The sequence below is a fragment of the Onychomys torridus genome, chromosome 23, assembly GCF_903995425.1.
Source record: "Onychomys torridus chromosome 23, mOncTor1.1, whole genome shotgun sequence".
NCBI lineage: Eukaryota > Metazoa > Chordata > Mammalia > Rodentia > Cricetidae > Onychomys > Onychomys torridus.
Window position 1 is genome coordinate 55,502,264 of NC_050465.1, and position 25,806 is coordinate 55,528,069.

Below are 25,806 nucleotides of genomic sequence, written 5' to 3' on the forward strand. Positions count from 1 at the left end.
AAGGTGTGTGTGCTTTCCAGTACTGGGGTTAAAGGTGTGTGCTATCACTGCCTGGCTCTATTCCCAGTGTGGCCTTGAACTCACATTAATCCAGATGGATCTCTGCCTCCCGAGTGACAGAATTAAGGGTGTGTGCCACCACTGTCTGGCCTCTATGTCTAATCTAGTGTCTGGCTCTGTCCTCTGATCCTCTGGCAAGCTTTATTGGGGTACACAGTATATAACCACAATAGAATCCTAAAGAAATAACAGAAATTAGTGTGACCCCCTTAGGGTCTGCAGGATGCAAGGGTGATTGACGCTCCTGTTCTTGCCTGTATTTAGTGCACCACCCTTACCCCTACAGAAACTAGACAGATCTGGAGGATGACAGCTGTCTGTCACAAGCCCAACCAACCAGTATCTCTGATTTGGGCTGCTGTGTCAACATTGGCTTTTGTATTTATTTATTTATTTATTTATTTATTTATTTATTTATTTATTTATTTACTATTGGGGCTTGAATCTAGGGCCTTACACTTGCTAGACAAATATTCTACCACTGAGCTATAGCCCCACCCCATTATAAACAAGAAGCTGAAATAATCCCATTTGCTATCAATATGGTTGGATGTACTTGGGAAGGATTTTCCATTTTTCTCAACTCTTGGATTCTTGAATTTAGAAGGAGTCCTAGTTCCCAAAGAGAGAACTCTACCTCAAAGATACCCAAGAGTCCATTATACCTACTGCTTAGAAACCTTATACTCTTTATACTCTTTATAACCTGAAAGCAGCAGGCAAGAAATTTGAGACATCTTGTTTGCAAGAGTAACTCACCCTAATGGTCACCCAAACTCACCTATTGGTGAGGAATGTATGTGGCATCTAGATAAACACGTCACTATCTCTTGGTAAACGCTTCACCAATTTTAATGTTAAAGGGCAACTACAGCACTTGTGTGAGAGAAAGGTGAAGTTACCAGTCCCTGACCTCAGCATCAACACCAGAAGGAACTTGACCGCTGCATAAGAAGACCACTGAGAGGAAGAGGACATTCTGGATAGAACAACAGAGAAGAGGGGCTTACAGGGCAGTTGTAGCTTAGAGACGAGGCACCAAGGTGAAGATAATGTTTTTGTCACATTCCTTTTCCTTATCATTTGCTATGGAAAGATGCCTGTGAACCCCTGGAGGAACTGACTTTGGAAATTCAATGAATACACCATCTAAGTATTGCGAAGTGTAGGCTTTAGTGGATTCTGGGATGCACCACCTGTATATTCCTTTAGAAGGGGGGAATTCATTTTCTCATCTGAGAACACTGCCAGTAACAGCTACCATGTGACTTAGAAATTGTGTGGTAGGTGACAGCATCCTTCCTCTAAGGCTCGTCCTTTCCCAGGCTGCATTCAATGGCTTGTTGATGCAGAAACCCGGAGGTTTCACCCCTTTTCCCCAACGAGGAATTATTTAGAATGGCGACTTAAGCTTTCCAGCACCTTGTGGGATTGCTGAAGCTTTTCTTAGGGTACCATACCCCGGCTTTCCTTGCCTCAGTCCTGCTTCTATAACTTCCCTCAAAAACCTACTGCACGTTTCAAGGATGCTCCCAGATAAATCACCGGTATACAACTTTATCTTAGTCTCCTTCCTTGGGGACCCCATCTATAGCAAATTACGTTTGAGCCCAGGAAGAGGCAGTGTAGCAACGGAGCCAGCATGAAATTAAAAACAAACAACCACATGTTAAGGAGAAGCAGAGATCATTAGCCACTATGTGCGAGATTATGACTTAGCTACAGGCACCTACCTGTTTAGCTTGGAGGACTGGGCCGCCAATGGTACATCCACTGTGATGAGTAACACAGGAGTATGAGCATAGTTTGAGGAAGAAAAATGACCAGGTTCTTTTTAAACATTTTCATTATGTACACCAAGGAAAATACAACAGCATAATATATGCAAAGTTATTTAGCTAAATCATATGAAATTGCTGTTTTATAGGTCAAAATGGTTAAATATTTGCAAATTCAAAAGAATTGGCCTAATAATTAAATATTGGCTTCTACATGGGAAAATTTACTATTTTTATTAAGACATATATAGGCCATACAGGATTTTAGAAAGGTAATATCTGTCAGATTCAAAAGATAGTCTTTTGGCTAATGATATATCATTTATATTTAAGCTTCTGAAGCAAGAGCATAAGTCACATATTATTGCTTTAAGACACATTAGGGGATCTTGATGAGATTGGGAACTTTGATTTACATCAATTTTCTTGTAGAAGTTGAGACATAATTGCCCTAAGTAGCACACGGAAAGGTCACAGACAGCTTAATTTCTATGCCAAAGCTTTCTAAAATATGCCATTATCTGTCATAGGAGAAATCCTAGGACAAATTTGGTTTCCTGGTAGGACTCATTGTCTATCAACAGGCTCATTTGCAGAAATCTAAATGTCTGTTTGCAGGTCTCGGGCGTCTAACCAGTCAGCCATCCTGTGACTTTACCAGGAGCAGAACATATACCTGGCATAGTAAGTGGGCTTAGTGTCCTACGGTTGTAGCATGTACCCTGGCTACTAGAGGAATACAAACATGGATTCCAAGTTTCATTTGAAGGGTTAGTGCTAGAAGTGACTGTTCTGAGCATAGCAATTTTGTTTCCATTTTATTAAATAGAGTCACAGTTACCAGAGATATATTAGTGTAATCAAAGTACGATAAATGGTTATACTGGTAATATGTCAAACTACTGACATAGAGAAATAGAACGTGCCACATGAAAAACAACCACCACCGTCTTTGAACAGTAGTGTAGGTCCCAGGATAGAGGCTGGGACACTATGCCTCAGAGATGTCGAGACAACTATTGATCCAGGTAGCAGTTGGAAAGAACTTATTTTGAAGTAGCAACAACAGCAATAACAAAATTAACAACAACAACAACAACAACAAAACAACCCTGAAAATCTCCAAGGCTTAAAGCTGCAAAGTTCCAGCTCACATAATAATAGGTCCATTGTGTCAGGATAGGGCTCTGATCTCTAAGGTGCTCACTCCAGGATCCGAGATAAAGGGCATAGGTAGTCAGCCAAGAGGAGTAGACAGACAGGCTGATGAGTTGATATGCTGACTGTTAGCATCCAGGCATTTACACCAGTCTACCCTCAGGGACTGAGAGACAGAGAGACCACTGGGCACGTCAAAACGCAACACTGTGGCTACTGTCGACACAAATTGTGCACTGTGCACACGCACTACATCCTCATACAAAGCCGCGCCCGGTATTCCCAGGCAGTCTCAGATCCAAGTGCTAACCAGGCCGACTCTAAATTCCGAGATCAGACAAGATCAGGTGCGATCGGAGTGCTTAAGTGCTTCTAAACTTGATTCGCTTTTGCATTTGAATCTGGCCCCAATATCCCTTAGATAACCTATCCAAGTGGCCACCTGCTGGCGCCCTAGATCCCTTTACAGCTTCTGACAGCAATCGGGGTAAATGGGAGGTGGTCCCCTGTGTCCAAATTTTCTTTTATCTTTGCTCAAAGCCTTTGACTGTTCCTCCTATTCTCCCACTCTGCTCCTGCTAGCTATGAACCAGAGGAATCCTCCACTACTCTTGACCTTGCTAAGGAGCCCTCAAAGCAGAGCTCCTTCTGTCTCCTCTGTCCCTTTCCAGCAACAGGCCACTCTACTTCCCACTTGCACTCCACCAGCGGCCATCAGTCCCCCTGCTACCCGGTCCCGCTCCACAGTGGGACCCCCTCTATCCCAGGCCTAATCCCTGATGGCATCACAGTTCTCCCTTTGAGGGAGGTTGATGGGATGGATCATCTGGTCAAGGTACATGTCCCCTTTTTGTTCCGTGAACTCTCTTTCCCTTCTGCTTTCGCTCAGAGGCCGCCTCTGCACCCCCACCCCCAATAAACCTCTCACGTGAGCCCCGTTGTATGGTGTGACTTTGTGGTTCTCCTTGGCTCCAATCTGCCAAGGTACCTATCACCGTTACACCATTACACCGGCCTCTTGGGTATAAGCAAGTCCACAATACACCCATCCCTTTTGCTCTCCTACTCAGGCTTATCTGATGCAAGTTCAAGGTCATTGATAACTCCAAGAGAGATGAGAATGCAAAAATACTCACGAAACTCTCAGAGTAAGCGAAGTGGGAATGCCAAGGTGAGGCACTCACAATAAACTAGGGTGCCTGTGTCCTATTCCGCATTGAGATAAAAAAAAAATGGCGGTGTTGGAAGAAGTAGCTGCAGAACGATCGCTATCTCAGATGGAGCACATGAAAAGGTGACTGTAGCCAGATGAAGGACACGGATAAAGAGTTCAAGTTCCCGGTACACAATAGATAAATTTTTTTTCTGGACATATGTGAGAAACCATTTTCCAGGATAGAAACATACCTCCTCCGGTTTTATTATACACCTAACCTTTTTAAAAAGTTATCTACACTGTATTTTAATGGGCATGCACAACTAGCACATCATTACTGAGGAGAAACGCTAGTGTAGGATGAGGAGGAAGGCAGCATCTTCATCAAGCCAGTGCTCCGTGGTAATGTTGAGTAGCTCCGGGGATTTTCACCATCTCCAGTGAGCCTTGTTTAACGAATTTATTGCCAGGCGCTACCCATTGATTAAGATGGAATTTTAAAATATACAAAAATTTACTTGTGTTTTGATCCTTGCTAAGAGTTCTGCTTTTTTTTTTTTTATCATTCTATATTTCTGTTAGCTTTTTCTAGAGTTTTAGACTTATGGCCACGATAAAACAACCATGTAGTCAATTTTTTGGCACGATGCTAATTTGTATGGATTTGGTTTATGGAGATGATAACTGCCACAAAGAAACACCATGCATCGAAGCTTCGAGGGAATGTGGCCACTCTGCAGGAAGCTGTGGGGAAATGACCACTCTGCAGGAGGCTGTGGGGGAAATGACCACTCTGCAGGAAGCTGTGGGGAAATGACCACTCTGCAGGAAGCTGTGGGGGAATGACAGGAGGCTGTGGGGAAATGACCACTCTGCAGGAAGCTGTGGGGAAATGACCACTCTGCAGGAAGCTGTGGGGAAATGACCACTCTGCAGGAAGCTGTGGGGAAATGACCACTCTGCAGGAAGCTGTGGGGGAAATGACCACTCTGCTGGAGGCTGTGGGGGAATGACAGGAGGCTGTGGGGAAATGACCACTCTGCAGGAAGCTGTGGGGAAATGACCACTCTGCAGGAAGCTGTGGGGAAATGACCCCTCTGCAGGAAGCTGTGGGGAAATGACCACTCTGCAGGTTCCTATTAAAAAATTGTCACAAAACAGGAGGTGTTTTCCATTTTCTTCACCTTTACATTTGATTTATGAATAGGAATTATTCAGAAGCAAAATGATATGATTATTAAATCCGAGAGTGCTACATTTACAAATCTGTATCGGTAAAACAGATCATTAAAATTTGGTTGCTAAATGTTCTGATGAAAACCAAGTCAAAGAATTAAATTAATTAAAATAAACAAACATTGTGATGCCTCTGAATGCTTCCTTCAAATAACAACTCCCTTGCTCTATTTATTTATTTATTTGCTTATTTATTTACTTATTTATTTAGAAATAGTGTCTCCATATATATATATATATATAGCCAGCTGGCCTGCAGATGACACTATGAAGACCAGGCTGCCCTTGAACCAGCTGTGTCCTTGTCTCAGTCTCCCAAGTGTTGGAATTACAGGTGGCACCAACAAGCCTGCCTCTCCATTTATTCTGTAACTTAAAAATCCAACATGTCCATGATACAGGTAACAGTGAAGACATATCTTAAAGCAGGTAAGTGGATGGCTCTTTTTTTTTTTTTCCTCATGGTTGGTGTGTGAAATGTGTTAATAAAAGACAGGAAGCTAGTGGTGGTGGCCTGTGCCTTTAACTTGGGAGGCAGAAGCAGACAGATCTCTGTGAGTTCGAGGCCAGCCTGGTAGTATACAGAGCAAGTTCCAGGACATCCAAAGTTGTGGGGTCCACAGAGACCCCAGCTTATAGCCTTGAGTCAAAGTGAAAACAAGCCATAAGCTGGGGTCTCTGTGGACCCCACAATTAAGCTCGGAGCTTGTGTTCCCCTGCAAGGCTGTGTAATAGGATGTTTTGGCCAAAGGCATGATTACCGGGTATCTTATACTTCAAGGCCTAATTACAGGATGCTTTGCCTTAAGGCATGGTCACCAGGTGTCTTGAGTACTAAGGAGGTGTTGACACTTGGCTGTACTTTGTACTCTGAACCCTGATGTCCTTGAAAGGTCTTTTTGCTCCCCTTGCTTTTGGGCATTTAAAGGCTGTGAGTAACAAACTTAGGGTATTCAGGTATTGACTCAGAACCTTCTGGAAGCTATCCTGTGTCTCTGTCTTTTTCTTCATCTTTATCTATATTTCATAGCTATCATTTCCCAGTTCCACACCTCCCCCTTCAGAACCTGTTCAATAGGTTGAGCGGGGACTTGATTTTTTTTTTTTTTTTTTTTTGCTTAATTTCTCTTTTTTCTTAACTTCTTTAGGTTAAAGCTTAACTTACTGATTTTAGATTTTTGCTCCTATTATAAATATTAATAGCTACGAATGTCTTTCTGAGTGAGGGAAAATAAACAGGCACAGGAAAAACAAGAGGCATGGTGGCTGGAGGTTTGGTAACAACTGTAGGGTAAGATATCTTGCGATAGCTGAAGCTGTGGACACAAGACCACTCAAAACCACCAGGATCCAATGTGGTGGACCGTAAGGACCTCTCGCTCTCCTTTGTTTTGTTTTAATTGGCATCTCTGTATCAGGAACCTGTCAAAACAGCCTGAGTCTTGTACCTGATACCAAGTCACATTAAGAAACCCAATACAAGGGGAGAAAAGCCTATTCTTGGAAAACCTAACCCTGGTCCTGGAATGGTCCCTCACTTCTCCTTACTGTGCATAATCCTCACCTTCATTCAAATTTACCCATGCAAATGTGCTATTGAAAAGCCCAGTGATGCGACTCTTTCTTGAGAGGCCAGTGCTTCTTTTGAAGGCATGCTCATGACCTGTAATAAAAACCTCCTTACCTTTGCTCATATCTCTTTTCCTAGTGGTGCCAGGTACCTGGAGACATTGGCTAGAGTTCTCAATCTGCTCTAGCTCTGAGACTTCCTTCCCTGGCATATTCTCTGGACAGACCTGGGTGATTCAGACATGTACAGAATGTAAGCAAGCATCAACTCTACCTACAGATGGAGTTCATTTTCATTGAGTTTAAAGTGTTTTTTGAGCTTCCCTTGCTTCTTCTAAGACTCACTGGGTATTTGGGAGGATGTTGTTTAACTTCAAAATATGAGATTTTTTCAAAGACAGTCTTTCTCTTGATTTCTAATTTGATTCTATTATATTTAATGACCATCATCTATTCAATTTTGATCCCTACTTTAAATAAGAATTGTTTAATGGATCCATTTATGGCTCATCTTGGTGAATGTTCCATTTGTGCTTGAAAAGAATGTTTACTATGTTATTGTTAAGTGAACTGTTACATAAATATGGAACTAGAGTAGAGTATTGTTCAAATCTTTGATGTCTTCTTGTTTTTTTTTTTTTTTTTTATGTCTTCTGTGACCTGAGGAGAGTTGCAGACCTAAAGATGGGGGTTTATGGTCCCATAATCTCTCCATTAAATTCACTAATTTGGCTCCTAGAAAACACATTGTAGATGAAAATAGATTAGTATAAGCTCAATCAAATCGTCCAAGTAGTAGCAAAAATTCCATTTGTTGGGGTTGGAGAGATGGCTCAGCAGTTAAGAGCACTAGCTACTCTTTTAGAGAATCTGGGTTCAATTCCCAGCACCCACATGGCTGTTCATTAGTGTACCTCTAGTTCTAGGGAATCAGATACTCTCTTCTGCCCTCCAAGGGTACCAGGCATACATGTGGTACTCAGACTTTCATGGAGGCCAAACACCCATACATGTAAAACAAAGTAGAATTGTAGTTGTTATTCCAGATCTTTATTAGAGTATACTAATATACTCTAGGTATATGGGAGGAAGTCCAATCTGGAAAGCGTATCTCTTTAAAAATCTATCAGAAGCTGGATGTGTTGGTACATGCTTGTAATCCCAGTACTCAGAATGCAGGCAAACTCTGTGAGTTTGAGGTTAGCCTTGTCTACATAGTGAGCTCCGGGACAGCCAGGACTAAATAGTGAGAACTTATTTCAACAAAACAAATCTCTATCAAAAAAAAAAAAAAAAAGAATCAGTGTTGTGGGATATTTATATCCTGTGTGAAGATATATTGCTGTGATTGGTTTAATAAAGAGCTGAATGGCCAACAGCTAGGCAAGAGGTATAGGAGAGACTTCTGGGCAGAGAAAAGAGGTAAGAGAGGATAATAAAGAGGCAGAGGATTGGCCAATGAGGCATGGTGGGAGTTGAGTATACAGAATGAAAGAAAGTTTAAAAAGCCACATGGTAAAATGTAGATTAATTCAAGCAGGTTAAATTAAGTTTTAAGAGCTGGGAGGATAAGCCTAAGCCAAGTCTGAACTTTTATAATTAATAATAGGTCTCCATAGCAGTATTTGGGAGCTGGCTGGTGGGACCGAGAAAGACTTGTTATTGATTAGAAACAGTTTATATTTATATGAGATAAACTTCCTTAATTTTGTTTTATATCTAGTTCAGAGTTTTGTTTTTATTTGGGGGCAGTACTGAGGAGCAAATACAGGACCCTGTGTATGCAATGAAAACACTCTTGGCATCTAAATCTATTCACAGCTACTAGCTTAACTTTTATACCTCCTAGCATATCTTCTGGACAGACATGGGAAAATGAATACACAGGAAAATCACATTAGTACAATACTGTCACTGCCTGGTGGGGCCAGCCTCCAGCATCACAGGGCTTTAAAGGAATCCACAGTGTCAGTGCATACCAGAATTTTCTATCTGAGGGGGTTAGGGAAAAAGACACTTACATTGTCCTTTGATGGTTTCCTTCTTTATTCTCTATTCTTCTGTGTTCTTTTTTACTATATATATTTTTCTACAGCTTATATCCCAATAAAGTTTTCCAAGCAATATAGAAATTACAATGTGGTTACATTCTATTTTTCAAGTGAATGATTATAATAAGTACAGGTAAAAATATGTTTTCATCTTACAGGGGAATATGTTTACATATTACAGGTGAAAAACAAATTATCCCAAGAAACCACATACATTTATACCCAAGCAACTTGTTATAGGTTAACCATGTAGGCAAGCAAGATATTCTTCTCAGTCAGGTCTTTTACTTGTAAGCTGCATTTTACAGTTACAAAGAAAGGGCCAATTACTTTACTACTTATCTTGAAAGGTAATCTTATAAGGAATCTTAAAGGTATCAAAAACCTAAACTTTTATATATGAAAAAGAATCAGTTTGCTCTACTTCAAATCTTTGGGGTACATACCCACTCATCAACAGTTTTTTGTTTGTTTGTTTGTTTTTTTTTTAATAAGGAGATTAAGGGCAGAAATGGGTACAAGGAATAAATCATCACCTTTGGTAATCAACCAATCCTAGCAAAAGTGTGTCAGCTGGTGATAATTGGGCTGTTTTGTTCTTGTTAACCTTAACAAGTTCCTCATTAAACTATGTGCCTTTCTCAAACTTTACATTGTCTTCTTGGGTTATTTTACCTCAAAGCTATTTGATGAAAACATCTTAGTCTAACTTTAAGTTATTTTCAAAGCTTTATTTCAGCTATTATGCACTCCAAAACCTATGAACACATCTCCCAACATTAAGGTTAAAAGAATTTAAGATAGCAGGGCTACCAGGAATCAATTGTTTTCCTTAATTATTAAACTAAGCCACAGTCTATATGGCTCCTCAATAGAAATTTCTGTGTTCTAGCTGTGTGACACTTTCTTGTTTTATTTTTTATCAGCAAAACTCTATTTAAACTAACACTATTATTATCAATTAGACAGTGCAGCTTAGGAAGAAATCATTTTCATGATAATCCACAGGCAAAAATGCCAGTAGAATGGGATGTTTCCATAAGATAAACACACTACATTATAGGCAGTGGTGATATCTCCATACCCATTCACACCATGCCAGATACCAGAGAAAGACAGCAGTAGCAAATATGTAAGGGCACAACAGAAGCAAAAGACATTCTGGGGTGTGTGGTCTCAGGGCCTTGCCTATCTACGATTCATCCATCAGGGAGTCGCCTCCTGGAGGGCTGACACCTTGAACTTCAATTGCTACCTGTTGCTCCTCTGACACACCACCAGGACACTGCATTTCTGGCATCATATTACTTCAACCAGACCATCCAAAAGTAACAAGGTAAGAAGTATACTAGAAACTTAGGTAAGACACATACTGGGGTGTAGCTGAGTGGTAGATCATATGCTTACTTGCAAGGCCACTGGTTCAATAACCAGCACATATATTTTTAAAAGAAACATGTTCTAGAGCCCACGTTCTTTAAAACAATTTACTGTTTTATTTTCTTAGCATGCATAGAGTTAATATGTCTTTATATTATAGCCTATTAGAATGATTGATCTTAAAAATTGCTATTTGTGTTGCTGACTTCAGTTTCCTAGAAAAATATCTTTAGGGATTAGAGAAATGGTTCAGCAATTAAGAACATTTGTTGCTCTGCAGCAGACCCAGGTTAGTTCCCAGCACCTTCTTGGAGGCTTACAGCCAGTTGGTAACTCCAGTTTCATGGTATCCAGTACTCATTTCTGGCCTCTGAGGAGATGATGCATATATGCAGTATACATACATGTAGGCAAAACCCTCATACACATAAAATACTTTTAAAAACATTATCAGATGAATTTTGGATTGAGAGTAGAACAGAATTTTCAACAACTTCTGAGATCCTCCTAAATATACTTCTGACGTTTTGTACCATATATTTAGGAGAAGTGGCATTCTCAGTGTTGACTATTATAAAATCAAAATATCTGCCAGCTTAAAAAACAAGAAACCAAAGATGCTCTATGTCCTAAAGTATGAATGGTGAAAATTAATTCTTTGTGTAAAAATAAACAAGCACTCCAACCTCATAAAATGTGTGCTTGCTGGAGATCACTTTCTAAATATAACACCAGTAGCACAGACACTGAGAGAAACAATCAGTCAATGGGACCTGTTGAAACTGAGAAGCTTTTGTAGAGCAAAGGACATGGTCAACAAGACAAAGCGACAGCCTACAGAATGGGAAAAGGTCTTCACCAACCCCACATCTGACAGAGGGCTGATATCTAGAATATATAAAGAACTCAAGAAATTAGACATCAAAATGCCCAACAGTCCACTTAAGAAATGGGCTATAGAACTAAACAGAGAATTCTCAACAGAGGAAGTTCAAATGGCTGAAAGACATTTAAGGAATTGCTCAACATCCCTAATTATCTGGGAAATGCAAATCAAAATGAGTCTGAGATACCACCTTACACCTGTCAGAGTGGCTAAGATAAAAAACACAGAAGACAGCTTATGCTGGAGAGGATGTGAAGCAAGGGGAACTCTTGCAAACAACCTAGATGTTCTTCAACTGAAGAATGGATAAAGAAAATATGGTACATATACACAATGGAGTACTACTCAGCAGAGAAAAACAATGACATCATGAGGTTTGCAGGCAAATGGATGGCTCTAGAAAAAATCATCCTGAGTGAGGTAACCCAGACTCAGAAGGACAAACATGGTATGTACTCACTCATAGGAGGATACTAGATGTAAAACAAAGATGACTAGACTGCTACACAACTCCAGGGAGGCTACCTAGAAAACAGGACCCTAGGAAAGACACAGGGATCACCCAATGACAGAGAAATGGATGAGATCTACATGAACAACCTGGATGACAGTGGGAGTAATGAAGGACAAGGTTTGAGGGAAAGAAAGCTTAGGGGATCAGGAGATCCCAGCTGGATCAAGAACAGAAAGGGAGAACAAGGAATAACAGATCATGATAAATGAAGACCACATGAGAACAGGAATAGGCAGAGTGCTGGAGAGGTTCCCTGAAATCCACAATGATACAATCCTCTGTAGACTGCTGGCAATGGTCGAGAGAAAGCCTGATCTGACCTAGTCTGGTGATCAGATGGCCAAACACCCTACCAGTTGAGCTGGAACTCTCATCCAATAACTGATGGAAGTGGATGCAGAGATCCTCAGCCAGGCCCCAGGTGGAGCTCCAGGTGTCCAATTGTCGAGAAAGAGGAGGGACTGTAAGAGCGTGAATTGTTGAGCCCAAGATTGGAAAAGCACAAGGACAAATAGCCAAACAAATGGGAGCACATGAATTATGAACCAAAGGCTGTGGAGCCCTCAGCTGGAACAGGCCCACTGGATAAGTGAGACAATTGAATAGCTTGAACTGTTTGGGAGGCATCCAGGTTGTGGGACTGGGACCTGTCCTTAGTGTATGAGCTGGCTGTTTGGAACCTTGCGTTTACACAGGGACACTTTGCTCAGCCTGGAAGGAGGGGACTGGACCTGCCTGTACTGAATCCACCAGGTTTAAATGAATCCCCAGGGGAGTCTTAGCCCTGGAGGAGATGAGAAGGGAGGGGGGGAGTGGGGGTAAGGTGAGGGCAGGGGTGGGAGAGGGGAGGACAGGGGAACCCATGGCTGATGTGTAAAATTAAAACACAAATATAATCATCATCATCATCATCATCATCATCATCATCAAATATGTGCTTGCATTTAATAAATGGCAAAATTGTATGTGTGTCAAAGAATTAACTTAAAATAGGTTTCTTTGTGGTTTACCATTAGTAAATGTTTTATTTGTAAATAATTCTATTTCTTTTATACCTATATTCCTGGGATCACCAGTAGAGAACTCTTAAGAAGCCCTGATGGCAAAGACCCAAAGGAGGTCAGAGGAAAACCTGCAGAGGCCGACTCTCTCCTCCATCATATGTGCAATTTGGACTGTCAAGCTTGGGTTGTCAGGTGCCTTCACCAGCTGAGCAATCTCACTGGCTGTCAAAAAACTTGAAAGTGGTTGAGGATGTGCTCCTAAGATCCTCATAACACATGAGAGGCTTCCAAGAAGCCTAGTAAGTCTGTGACTTTTCAGGCTCTCGTAGTGTAAAGATCTTTTACCAAGAAGCTCATTAGTCAAGGTGCGACCTTGTTAGATAAGGTGTGGAAGCATCAGGGAGATTCACAGGAAATCCACAGAATTTTGAGAAACCATGCCAGCACAAAAATATTGCCACAGGTATGGTTGCTTGTGCCCGTGTTCCCCAGATTTCGATCCTAGAGGCAAGAGGATTAGTAATTTCAAGGTTGTCCTTGGTTACATAATGAGTGTGAGGCCAGCTTGGATGACATGAGACCGTATCTTAATGAACCATGGAGAAGTCATTGAGGCAGCTCAGTAGACAAAGCTGCTTGTGACCAAACCTGACAACCTAAGGGTTCAATTCCTAAGGGACCCACAGAATTCAAGGAGAGAACCAACTCCCAAAAGTGTCCTCTAACCTCCATACATGTGCCGTGGCATGTGCATACCTAAGCATACAATAAATATAATAAAAATTAAAACAAACAGTGAGTAACCAACCAACCACATAAAAGTCCAGATTAAAATAACATTACCAGCAAGATCAGGACTAGACAAATGGTCAGTATAAAATTCATCTTTGATTTCCTTCTCAGCCTGTTTGTCTATTGTATATAGGAGGGCTACTGATTTTTTTGAGTTGATCTTGTATCCTGCTATGTTGCTGAAGGTTTTTATTAGCTGTATCAGTTCCTTGGTTGAATTTTTGGGGTCACTCATGTATACTATCATGTCATCTGCAAATAGGGAGAGCTTGACTTCTTCCTTTCCAATTTGTATCCCCTTACTTTATGTTGTCTTATAGCTCTGGCTAGAACTTCAAGTACCATATTGAATAAGTATGGGGAGAGGGGACAGCCTTGCCTTGTTCCCGATTTTAGTGGTATTGTTTGAGTTTCTCTCCATTTAATTTAATGTTGGCTGTTGGCTTGCTGTAGATTGCCTTTATTATGTTTAGGTATGTTCCCTGTATTCCTGATTGCTCCAAGACCTTTATCATGAAGGGGTGTTGGATTTTGTCAAATGCCTTTTCTGCATCTAGTGAGATGATCATGTGGTTTTTTTCTTTGAGTTTGTTTATATGGTGTATTACATTGACGGACTTTCGTATGTTGAACCACCCTTGCATCCCTAGGATGAAGCCTACTTGATCATGGTGGATAATTGTTTTGATGTGTTCTTGGAGTCTGTTCGCCAGAATTTTATTGAGTATTTTTGCATCAATGTTCATGAGGGAGATCGGTCTGTAGTTCTCTTTCTTTGTTGCATCTTTGTTTGGTTTAGGAATCAGGGTAACTGTAGCCTCATAGAAGGTCTTCACTGGTCCTACCTCAGTGATCTAGGGTTGCTTCTCTTTGAGCGTGAAAGAGCTCCCTCACTCCACCAATAGAGATTTCTAACAGCAAGGATCTCTATCCTGGTGACTCTCTCCCTTTTCCAGCTGGTCACTTGTAATCCTTCTTAAGCCCTGGGCATCATCAGCACACTAGCTTCCTTCTCCTCTGTTCTCTTGGACAGACCAAAGGCACACAATGTTATTTTCTTTTTCACCCTGATCCACAGGAAATATCAGTAGGACTTCAGTGGCTTCCCAAACTACAGTCCTCCAGACATCCTCTGGCTCTCTAAATACCTTGGGCATGAATCACGTACCAATCCACTTACTCACAAAGCCCCAGGGAACAAAAGCCAAATCCTCCCAGAAATCCCAATAAAGTCTTTTCCTTTCACTTGAAAAAAAAAATCATCTTTCCATTTTGAAATAAGAATATTTATTATGATACCTTATGTCTACTTTGCCACTGTTTGTGGAGTGTATATGGGAACTTTTGGGAGTTTATACAAGTTCACAGACATGGAACAACAGTACTGCAATTGCTCCTAAGACACTATAATCATGGAATCAAGACCATTGTTCATCTATATTTGCATACAAAGTGATAAGGTACTTGGCTTTGCTCTGATGCTGTAATTGATGAGTTTTAGTACATGAGATATGCTGGGTTTATACTTTATGTGTAAGAACTGAGAATAATTGACAATCAACAGGTTCCTTTTATAATAAAATCTGTGATTCTTCTTTCTTTCTTTTTTAAAATCTTATCAGTGATCACCTGAAAGGCTACAGAATAGAGTCCAGAAGGATCATCCAAAAGTGTGGTCCTATAGTAGGGCCAGCTATGTAGATGTATAGTCTATGCTATCACTCAAAAAGTTCCCATGTAGTTTCCTGGGCTGTGATGCCTCTTGGCATGCTTCTAGGGGACTTCCTTAAGTAAATTAATTGAGATGAGTAGAAACACCCACTGTGGGCAGCACCATTCCCTGGGCCATCTGAAAAGGAGCGATTGAGCTTAGCACAAGCATTCATCACTCTGATTGATTCTTGACGGGGGCAGGGTGGAGAGAGGCGGTTACAATAATCAACTGCCTTAACACCAGTATGGACTTTACCCTTGAACTGAGTCCAGACAAGCCCATTCTCCTAAAGTTGGTTTTGTCATGGTATTTTATTACAAAACATGAGAAGTAACTAAGACACTAGTATAAAGCATACTATTGTACAACTGGAGGGTCATCTGTCCAAGAGCTGCTCTCATTTTATGGCAGAGGAAAACGAATCTTAACGATGGCTAGGTACATTGAACATATCCATATTGTATTAATATGATTAATGGTCTCTTTAAGATTAAAAAATTTTTTCAAAACAAAAAAGAAAGTGATAAAGATTTTTCAGTCCCACTGAGATGTTTGAAACAGTGATAAATCTTTCAAAGGTACCTAAGTAGAAGAATTGGGAGTTGAAAACCTAGTTTTAAAAGTTCACTGTAGTCACTTCAGCCAGCAAAGCAGGCGCCTAACTGATGATCTTCGCCTTACCCTCCTTTCTTCCAAATCCAATGCCCCAATCTCACCCTCATCTCTGTAGCAGACCACCTACTGTGGCCTCCTCCTCCTCTCTGCCTCTGTCTCCAGGGGATCACTCAGATCTTCTTCTCCAATATTCCTCATCTTGTTATTCCAGCCCCCAACTCCAGCAGGAATTCTCTGGGAATGAGCCAGCTAATATATCCCACTGGAACAGTAGGTAACTTGTTTTTCCTCAGGATAGTTTTTTTCTTCTGTTTGAAAATAACCAGCCAGCTAAGCCTGCCAGAGAATCAAGTAGGACAGAGAAGCAAGAAGACTAGCTTCACATCTTCACTCTCCCTCTACTCCTCCGTATCCAATCCCCTAGTCTCACCCAAAGCTTGGTAGCAGACTAGAGAAAAATACTACATCCTCATCGAAAGAAAAAAATCCACCAAGAGGCTATTGCACTCCTTAATATCCATGCATCAGACACAAGGAACACTGCTACAGCTTAGCCACATGTTCACCATCATACACAAATAGTGTGAGACTTCAGCATCCCACGTATGCCCATAGACAGTCATTGAGACAAAAAATAAACAGAGACATGCTGGAGCTAACCAATGTTATAAACCAAATGGATCTAAGAGATATTTACAGAACATTTGACCCAATATCCCTTCTTCTCAATACCTCATGGAACTTTCTCCAAAAAAGATCACATACTGAGACACAAAGCAAGTCTCAACAGACAAAGATAGCTAGAACAATAAGACAACTGAAGAAGATCAAGGAGGTATAAACAGGAAAGTAAGAAGTCAAAATATCTTTATTTGCAGAAGATATGATACTATATATAAGTGACCATACAAGTTCCACCAGGAAACTCTTAGAGAGCTGATAAACACTGTCAGCAGAGTAGCTGGATACAAAATTAACTCACAAAACCAGTAGCCCTCCTATACATAAATGAAAAATGGACTAAGAAAGAAATCAGGGAAACATCACCTTTCACAATAGCTTCAAATAATATAAAATCTCTTGGAGTAACTCTAACCAAGCAACTATGTGCCTACATAAACAAACTGGAGAGATCTCATGCTAGTAACTTAACAGTACATCTGAAAGGTCTAGAACACAAGGAAGGAATTACATCCGAAAAAGAGCAGAGGCAAGAAATAATCAACTTAGGGATGAAATCTATTAAAATATAAACAAACAAACATTCAATGAAACAAAGAGTTGGTTCTTTGAGAAAAATCAGTAATTTGATAAACCATTTTCCAAATAAACTAAAGTGAGCAGAGAGAATATCCAAATTAACAAAATTAGAAATCAAAAGGGGCACATAATATAAGATACCAAAGAAACCCAGAGTTTTATAAGGACATACTTAAAAACCTATACTCTACCAAATTGGAAAATCTTGAAGATATAAATCATTTTCTCAATACATACCACTTACCAAAGTTAAATCAAGATCAGATAAGCAATTTAAATAGACCTATAACCCCCAGTAAAATATAAGCAGTCCTTAAAAAAATCTCTCAACCAAAAGAAGCCCAGGGCCAGATGGTTTTAGTATAGAATTCTATCAGAATTTCAAAGAAGAGTTAATGCCAAAACTCTTCAAATTAGTCCAAAACATAGAAGTAACATTGCCCAATTCACATATAAAGCCACCGTTCCCCCGATACCCAAACCACATAAAGAAAGAGGATTACAGACAAATTTTCCTTATGGATATAGAAGCAAAAATTCTCAATAAAATACTTGCAAACAGAATCCAAGAACACGTCAAAAAGATCATCCACCATGATCAAGTAGGCTTCATCCCAGAGATACAGGATGGTCCAACGTAAGTAAAATTTTAAATGTAATCCACCATATAAACAAATTGAAAGAAAAAGAAATGATCATCTTATGCAGCATGAAAAGGGACTTTGACAGAATCCAACACCTTCATGACAAAAGTCTTGGAGAGATTAGTGACACAAGGAACACACCTCAACATGATAAAGGCAGTTTACAGCAAACCCACAGCCAGCATCAACTTAAATGGAGAGAAACTCAAAGCAGTTCCAATCAAATCAGGTACAAGAAAGACAAGGTTGTCCATTCCCTTGCTTGGTTAGAGCTACTCCAAAATATTTTATATTATTTGAGGCTATTGAGAAAGGTGTTGTTTCCTTGACTACTTTCCTAGTCTGTCATTTGCTTATAGGAGGGCTATTGACTTTTTAAAGATAATTTAGTATCCAGCTACTTTGCTGAAAGTAAAAACAAAACAAAAAACAACAACAAAGAAAACCAATTGACAGCTCATGCTGGTGAGGGTTTGGAATAAGGGGAGTATTCATCCATTGTACTTGGAACTGCAAACTTGTACAGTCACTATGGAAATCAGTGTGACAGTTTCTCAGAAATATGGGTATTGATCTACCTTAACCAGGCTGTGGTGGCCCATGCCTTAAATCCCAGCACATGGGAGGCTTCCAAAAACAAACACCCCCAAACCAAAAATGCAGCTATAAAATGACTTCTAATGACATTCTACTGAATTCATAGATCAGTGCCTTTCTCAGCTATCATCAGAAAAGTTTCCTCCTGTCCTGATATTTTATTTGTGCTCTAACAAATAAAACTTATCTGGAGACCAGAGAACAGAGCCAGCCACTAGATTAGACACAGGGGCCAAACAGTGGTGGTACACACCCTTAATCCTACCACTTGGGAGGCAGAAATCCATCTGGATCTCCAGGAGTTCAGGGCCACACTGGAAACTGAGCTAGGCAGTGGTGGCACACACCTTGAATCCCAGCACTTGAGATCTCCTGTTTTTACTTGGGAAGGACACATGCCTTTAATCCCAGGAAGTAATGGTAGGAAGCAGAAAGGTATATAAGGTGTGAGGACCAGGAACTAGAGGCTTTTGAGCAGCTGTTCAGTGGGGACACTTTTGGGTGAGGACTCAGAGGTTTCCAGTCTGAGGAAACAGGATCATCTGAGGAGCTGACAAAGTGAGGTTGGCTATGGCTTGTTCTGTTTCTCTATTCTTTCAACTTTCACTCCAATATCTGGCTCCAGTTTTTGTTTTTTTTGTGTTTTTAATCAATAAGACCATTTAAGATTCGTGTTACATCCTCCTGCAGAAAGTGGGAACAAATACAGAGACCCACAGCCAGGCATGGTGCAAAGAGTGAGAGACTTTGGAACACTTAGCCTCGAAAAGGATGTCTCAATCAAATCTCTCCCCTCAGAGCTCAGGGAGCCCCACAGAATAGGAAGCAGAAAGAGTTTAAGAGCTGGAGGGATAGAGGACACCTGGAAAACAAGGCCCTGCAAATCAACATGAGCAAAGCTCATACGAGCTCACAGAGGCTGAGGCAGCTTGCACAGGGCCTGACTGGTCTGCAATAAGTGGGTTGCTAGATCTGAAAGGAGAAGTGGACACTTGTCCTCAGCCCTAACCCAGAAACAATCTACAACCGATAACCATTCAAAAATGAACATTTACTTTCCTCCAGAGGAGCCTTATTGGGGAAACAAACTTCCCTTAAGGGTGGGCTGTGTGTCCAGCAGTAGATGGCCAATAGAGAAAGAACGCCACCAGTGTCTTTGGAGGTTCCTTGTCTCATAATGACATAAAAGGGCTTTTTGTTTTTTTTAAAAAAAAATTCTTATTTTATGTTTTAGTTTTTTATTTATAAATATTTTTTATTCTCTCTTTTTACCCCACAGGTTCTTTGTGTATTTATTTATTTGTTTGTTTGTTTGTTTGTTTGTTTTGGAGACAGGTTTCTCTGTGTAGTTTTGGTGCCTGTCCTGGATCTCACTCTGTAGCCCAGGCTGACCTCAAACTCATAAAGATCTGCCTGGCTCTGCCTCCCGAGTGCTGGAATTAAAGGCGTGTGCCACCACTGCCTGGCCCTTTGTGTATTTATTATGGCTTCCAGTTCAGTGTTCTTATGGGATTCCTGAGCATGTGAACCAGTTAGTCTCTGTTTCTTTCTCCTTCTCTTGGCTCTTTCCTTCTGTCCATTTGTTTTGTGCAAATTCCAATGTGTTAGCTCTGTTTTATCTTATTTTATTTTATTATAATTTTATTTTATTATTATTTCTCAGAGGCCTGTTGGTTTTCTGATGAGAGACAGCAAGGAGGTGGATCTGAATGGGAAGCGAGGTCAGGAGGAACTGGGAGGAGTAGAGGGAGGGGAAACCACATTCAGGGTGTATTATGTGAGAAAAACTTTTCAATAACAGGGAAAAAAAAATCTCTTTTGTAATTGCCTTCAAAAGTGGCTTGTGAGCTGCAAGAGAAAACCAGGCTGATGGCTCTGTCCCTTACCTTATTTCTGAAATCCAAACAATGTAATCCAATTTCACCAACTTCTTTATTCACCAGTCTTGACTTTTGGCAAACTCTAAGAAAAAAAAATCAAATCCCCTGTCAAAGGATGGTGATTTGTCACTATTGAAGATAGTCAAAGAAATTAGCTTCGGGCTCTGAAAGCAATTTCAGGAGGGCTCCTCAAACAGTGTTAAGCAACGGCTCTACTGTTGGAATAAATGTGTCCCCTGTCAGGGCAGCTACTTGAAAAAGATATGGCAATTTGGATCTGCAATTTCTGCTTTGTTTCTTGAACAGTGGAAGCACATTATACATCAAGTGTGCAGGAAATGATGGCCATCCATTCTGCAAACAACCATAACAATAAAAATTTAAATAGTTTGAGTCAGCCAGTGCACTAATCTTTGCACAAGAATTGACATCTAAGATTCTCGGAACGGGATTTCTACTGTTCCTGTGAATGGTTATGTCAGCCTATCTTATCCTTACCAACAGTTCCCTTGGTAACTGTGGGTTTCTTTAATACCATACTTCAATATCATAGTAGATACAGAATTAGACTCTTAGTTATGTAGACTATCATCTTTCCAACCCAGTCATTACATCATTCATATATTTCTGGTTTTCTTCATGTTCATACACCTTAATTTATACTTGCAATATAACCATTTGAGTTTTATAGAATTGATGCTGAATGTTAAATAAAACTTAAAGGTTGGGCATGGTGGTGGACACTTTTAATCCCAGCATTCAGGAGGCAGAGACGGGCAGATCTCGGTGAATTTGAGACCAGCCTAGTTTCCATAGCAAGTTCCAGGATAGCCCAGACTATACATAGAGAAACCTGTCTCAAAAGTAGACAACAAAATACTTCAGTTCCTTGTTAGCTTTGTCCATCTTTGTGGCTACCTACAACACAAATTTCGAGGCAGATTCTATGACTTCATCTGGAGTAAGTGGGAAAGAATTCCATGCTGTTCTAAGTTGTCACAACCAAAACACAGAGGGAGACACATTATATTTGATGTTAGTGTTTTTTATATTTTACTGCTGCTTTGGTTTTATTGTAATACAAATTCCTCTAGGGTAATTAATGATTATCATTTTTATCTACGGAAATAAAGGTCTTCTACACTGTGAGGGGAGAGAGCATGAAGGGCTGAATTTATATTAGGAATGGGACAGGTTATCAGGGGAGACAATACAGCAGAGTTTATGGCAAAGATGGGCAGGAGCTCCATGTGTCTGTTTTATCGTGACTCAGTCCTAAAAGCTTTCAAATGTTTCTTCAGGGTGACATCATTATCCCTTCCCACCGTAATGAACATTGCAAAAACTGAAATATCCATATTATCATTATTATGTTCTTTGGATATTGGTTTCATTCTGCTAAAACAAGTTGTTTTCTGAAGTTATCATTTGCCTGGAATGAAGGAGCACATTTACCGTGGTCATAGCACATGACAGACATCTTTAGTAGAAGGACTTTGTGATGCTGCTGGGTGTTGAATTAAGAAGTAATCTACAGTATTGTATCCTGATCACATCTGTGGTCAGTGTCCCATCTGTGGTTTCCATTGTCTACCTTCCCCTGCCTAGGATGCGGACACTGGGAACTGGGCATGGCTTCCTTCTGTATCTGCAGTCCTTACTGTGCACAAGAAAGTAAGCAGGGAGAAGAGAAGACTCAACACAGACGTGCTAAAACGTGAAGTCAGCTCATAGGCCCCTAGATTGACTCCAATGCCATGTTCACCCTTTCCCCCTCTTTAAATGGTTTCTCTCTTTCCAAACCTTCTCTCACTGTTCCTTTCATCATCTTGTTTTTCTATATCACTCCGATGTAGTCATTCAGAACTAAATAGAGTGCCAACCTCTGAACTAATCTATAGTATATTGCTGTGACCTGAATCCTATTTTCTCAGTTACCAATAAATTGAAATTCATTCCTCACAGCTTCCTGACATAACCTCTGACTGGTTCACACTAAATCTTTGCTGTATCCCAGAAATATAACCTGATTTAGACGCCGTTCACTTTCATGTTAATTTAATATGCCTCTCTAGGAGGAGTTATCCAGGGTGGCATTATCTAACGTTTTCTGGAAGTTTAAGACAATATTCCAAAAACAGCTTGGAAAACACCAAAGTATGCAAATTTTCACAATTCCAGACTTTGCTTTGGTGTGTTTATTCTTTCTGTGAGAAGTAATTGGATGTGTACACAAGATGAATCACAGTTCAAACCAGCCACTATGAACATACCAACTGACTCACCTAAAATATAGCTAGTGGATTAATGACATAGCTTCAAAAATTAGTTTGGAAAGTGAGGTAGAAAAAAAGTATCTCAACTGAACATATCACCGCTTTTTCAATGTATCAATTTGTTTGTATAATGGAGTATTTATCAGTGATACAATGCAATTGCACTTTGTGAAACAGTACCCCATGGTCACCACTGGCCACTGCCAATGAGGACAGTATTTTCTTTTACAAATAGAGAGCCTGCTCTTAATTTTGTATAACAATCTTAGTTACAGAAACTGATGAAGATCTCAGGTAGAAGACAGGTTATAAATTATGTGGGTTGAGAATGAAAGACAAAGATCAGTGTGGACAGCTCATTTCCACACAATTCTGGGATAAAGTAACAGATTGGTGGTGGTGGTGGTGGTGGTGGTGGTGGTGGTGGTGGTGATGGGTGTATCTCCATGTCTGTAACAAGAAAGGAAGTCCTCATGAATTCACAGGGGGCTCCATAGCTCCACGGCAAACTCGCTTTTGTTAGCCAGCTGTTCTTCTCCCACCCCGTCCCCGGGATTCTCAATTAGTGCACATTTTTAAATAGTTGCTTGATTAGGAAAAGCTTAAAGAACTTCCAAAGTGGAATTTCTATCTGCCTCATTGGACACCAGTATGCTTTAAAGTGACTAAGAAAATGAACACTCTGAAAGAGTAAAGACAGTGCCTAGCAAGCAGGGTGCACCTTTCTTTAAGCAAGATGGTCTACATGGTCCCATCATGTCCACTTAGACTGAGAACGAGAGCCATTGGAAGAAAAAAAACTGAACAAGACAACATAAAAACACAGTCAACAAGCAAATACCAAATAGCAAGGGGAAACCCTGTAGAAACAGCGTAGAAGACACAGAGTATCCAAAAACTAATAGACAAATAAAACAAGTGAGCCACAGAAGTAAATGTGTTAACACAGTAGGTGGTGATTTTAAAGAAACAGAATAAAAACCAAAAATCAAGCAAACTTACAAGGATTCATATAAAAGATGACAAATTCCTAGAGAAAATGATTCTATAGAGACACTATGATAGTTTGAAAGTATATTGTAGCTTAACAGGAATATGAATATAGATAAAAGCTTTTATAAAGTTGATGGGTGGATGGTTTAAAAGATGAGATGAATTAGGATTTTGTGGGAGAAGTTAAAACAAAGCAGATGTAGAAACACACTCAAGAGCCTTTGGACAATGTCCAGTTAAATTCACGATAACTTTCTTACTAACATCTAGTACCTTTTCTCCTGAGAACTAGTGGATTTTCAATTATTCTTATATTAGGAACCTCAGTTTTGGAAATATGTGTTGAATATTTAACCCAAGAGGGCATGAGTCACATCTCTAGTTCTACTCCATAAAGTATCTTTGTTAGGCATCTCCTTGACGCCTCTCTTTGGCTGTATGCTTCAAAGACCAGGAAGAAATGTCAACCTTTCTAGTCTCAAATAAGCCACAAGGAAGCTTTAACTGGATTTTATTAAGTCCATTTATTTTGATGCTGTGTTTTAGATGCTGAATATTCCCCAAAATTTTCATATAGAAACTTGGCCTCCAGAGTGTTGGTGTTGGGGAGTGCTGTGCACCTTTGAGAGGTGGAGTCTAATGGAAGGTCCTTATGTAAATGATGTGTACCCTTAGAGAGACTCCTCCCTTCCTCCCACCTCCCTATCCTCTTCTACCCCTCCTTCCCTCTATGCCCTCTTCCTCCCTGCTCCTGTTTCAAATCTGATCATTTGATCCTGCACACAGTTCCTGTTTTCTGTTCTTTGTTTCAATTTATTTTTTCTATTTGGTGACCAAATAATCTGTGAATTTGACAATGAACTTTTATCCCTCTTGTTTATCTGTTGTGAATTTTCTTAGGTTGTTTTCTCCTCCTGTACATATACTTGTTACTTTTTATGCAGAACAGCTCTGAATAGACACAATCCTAAGCCTTGATATCTTGTTTTTCTCACTTTGTATTATCTAAGATATGGTTCAATATCAACAGATAATCCCCCCCACCCACTCTCTGGATGGTAGTCATTCAAGGTTTCTTCTTTTGTTGTTCTTATTTTATTAATACTTAAGCTAGCCCACAAAATAGTAGATTTCATTGTAACACTTTTTCATAGACATCAGTGTATCTTGCTCATATCTGCAATACCCCAATACCCTCTGCCATTCTACTTTAAATAAATAAGTTTATGTACGATAAAAGCATTACCATTTACACAGCCTGTATCATGAAGAACTTGAAAACAAAAATGACTGCCTATGCCTCGGATAGATCAGTCTCTATCGTTTCTCGTCTCTCTACCTGAGATATTCTTAAAATGAGTATGGAATGAGACTGTAAACAAGCCACAACAGAGCCATTACTTTCTGTCTCGCATATACGTCGCTATATAAGGGTTTTATTAAGTTCTAAATTAATCAGTCAGTGCTGCTGGGAATCCAGCCACCAGTAGCTCTCTGCATCATGTTTCCTGGTTTTACCTCTTGAAAGCAATTGTCCCTTTACCTCACCCTCTTCAAAAACAAACAGGGCTGAAGATGATAGTTCGGCAATCCGATGCTTCCCTAGCTGGGGTGAGGCCCTTGATTCAATCTTCACATCGCAACAGACAATAACAACAAACATTAAAGAGTAAAACCCTCTTCAAAAACAAACAGGGCTGAAGATGATAGTTCGGCAATCCGATGCTTCCCTAGCTGGGGTGAGGCCCTTGATTCAATCTTCACAGCGCAATAGACAATAACAACAAACATTAAAGAGTAAAACCTTCATGCTTTATTTTTAGAGTACCTTGAACATGTTTGTCTGGGAATTTATTTTTCTTACAGAGAACTTCCAAGTTAAGAAAGTTTCAGGACCATATGGTTTCTGTGAGTTAATCAACTGGGATTTCAGGATCCAGTTGCCTACTTCTGGGGAAATCAGGGAAGTAGAAATGATTTAAAAGCCTGCCTTTAGTTAGATGACTAAAAACATTTTTGTTATCATCTAGACGTATACTGATGCTGCAACTGATAAAGAATAAAGACTAATGACTTCCTTTCCCATCCAGTAATGAAACTACTGAAATTACTCTCTAGACTAGTGGGTGGGGCTTCAAAAACTGACAGATTTTGGAAACACAGAATCACACCAGTATATAGAATTACCACAAAGAGAGGTTGGGGCAAAGGGGAGGAAGATTTAATGCAGGATTTAGTAACAT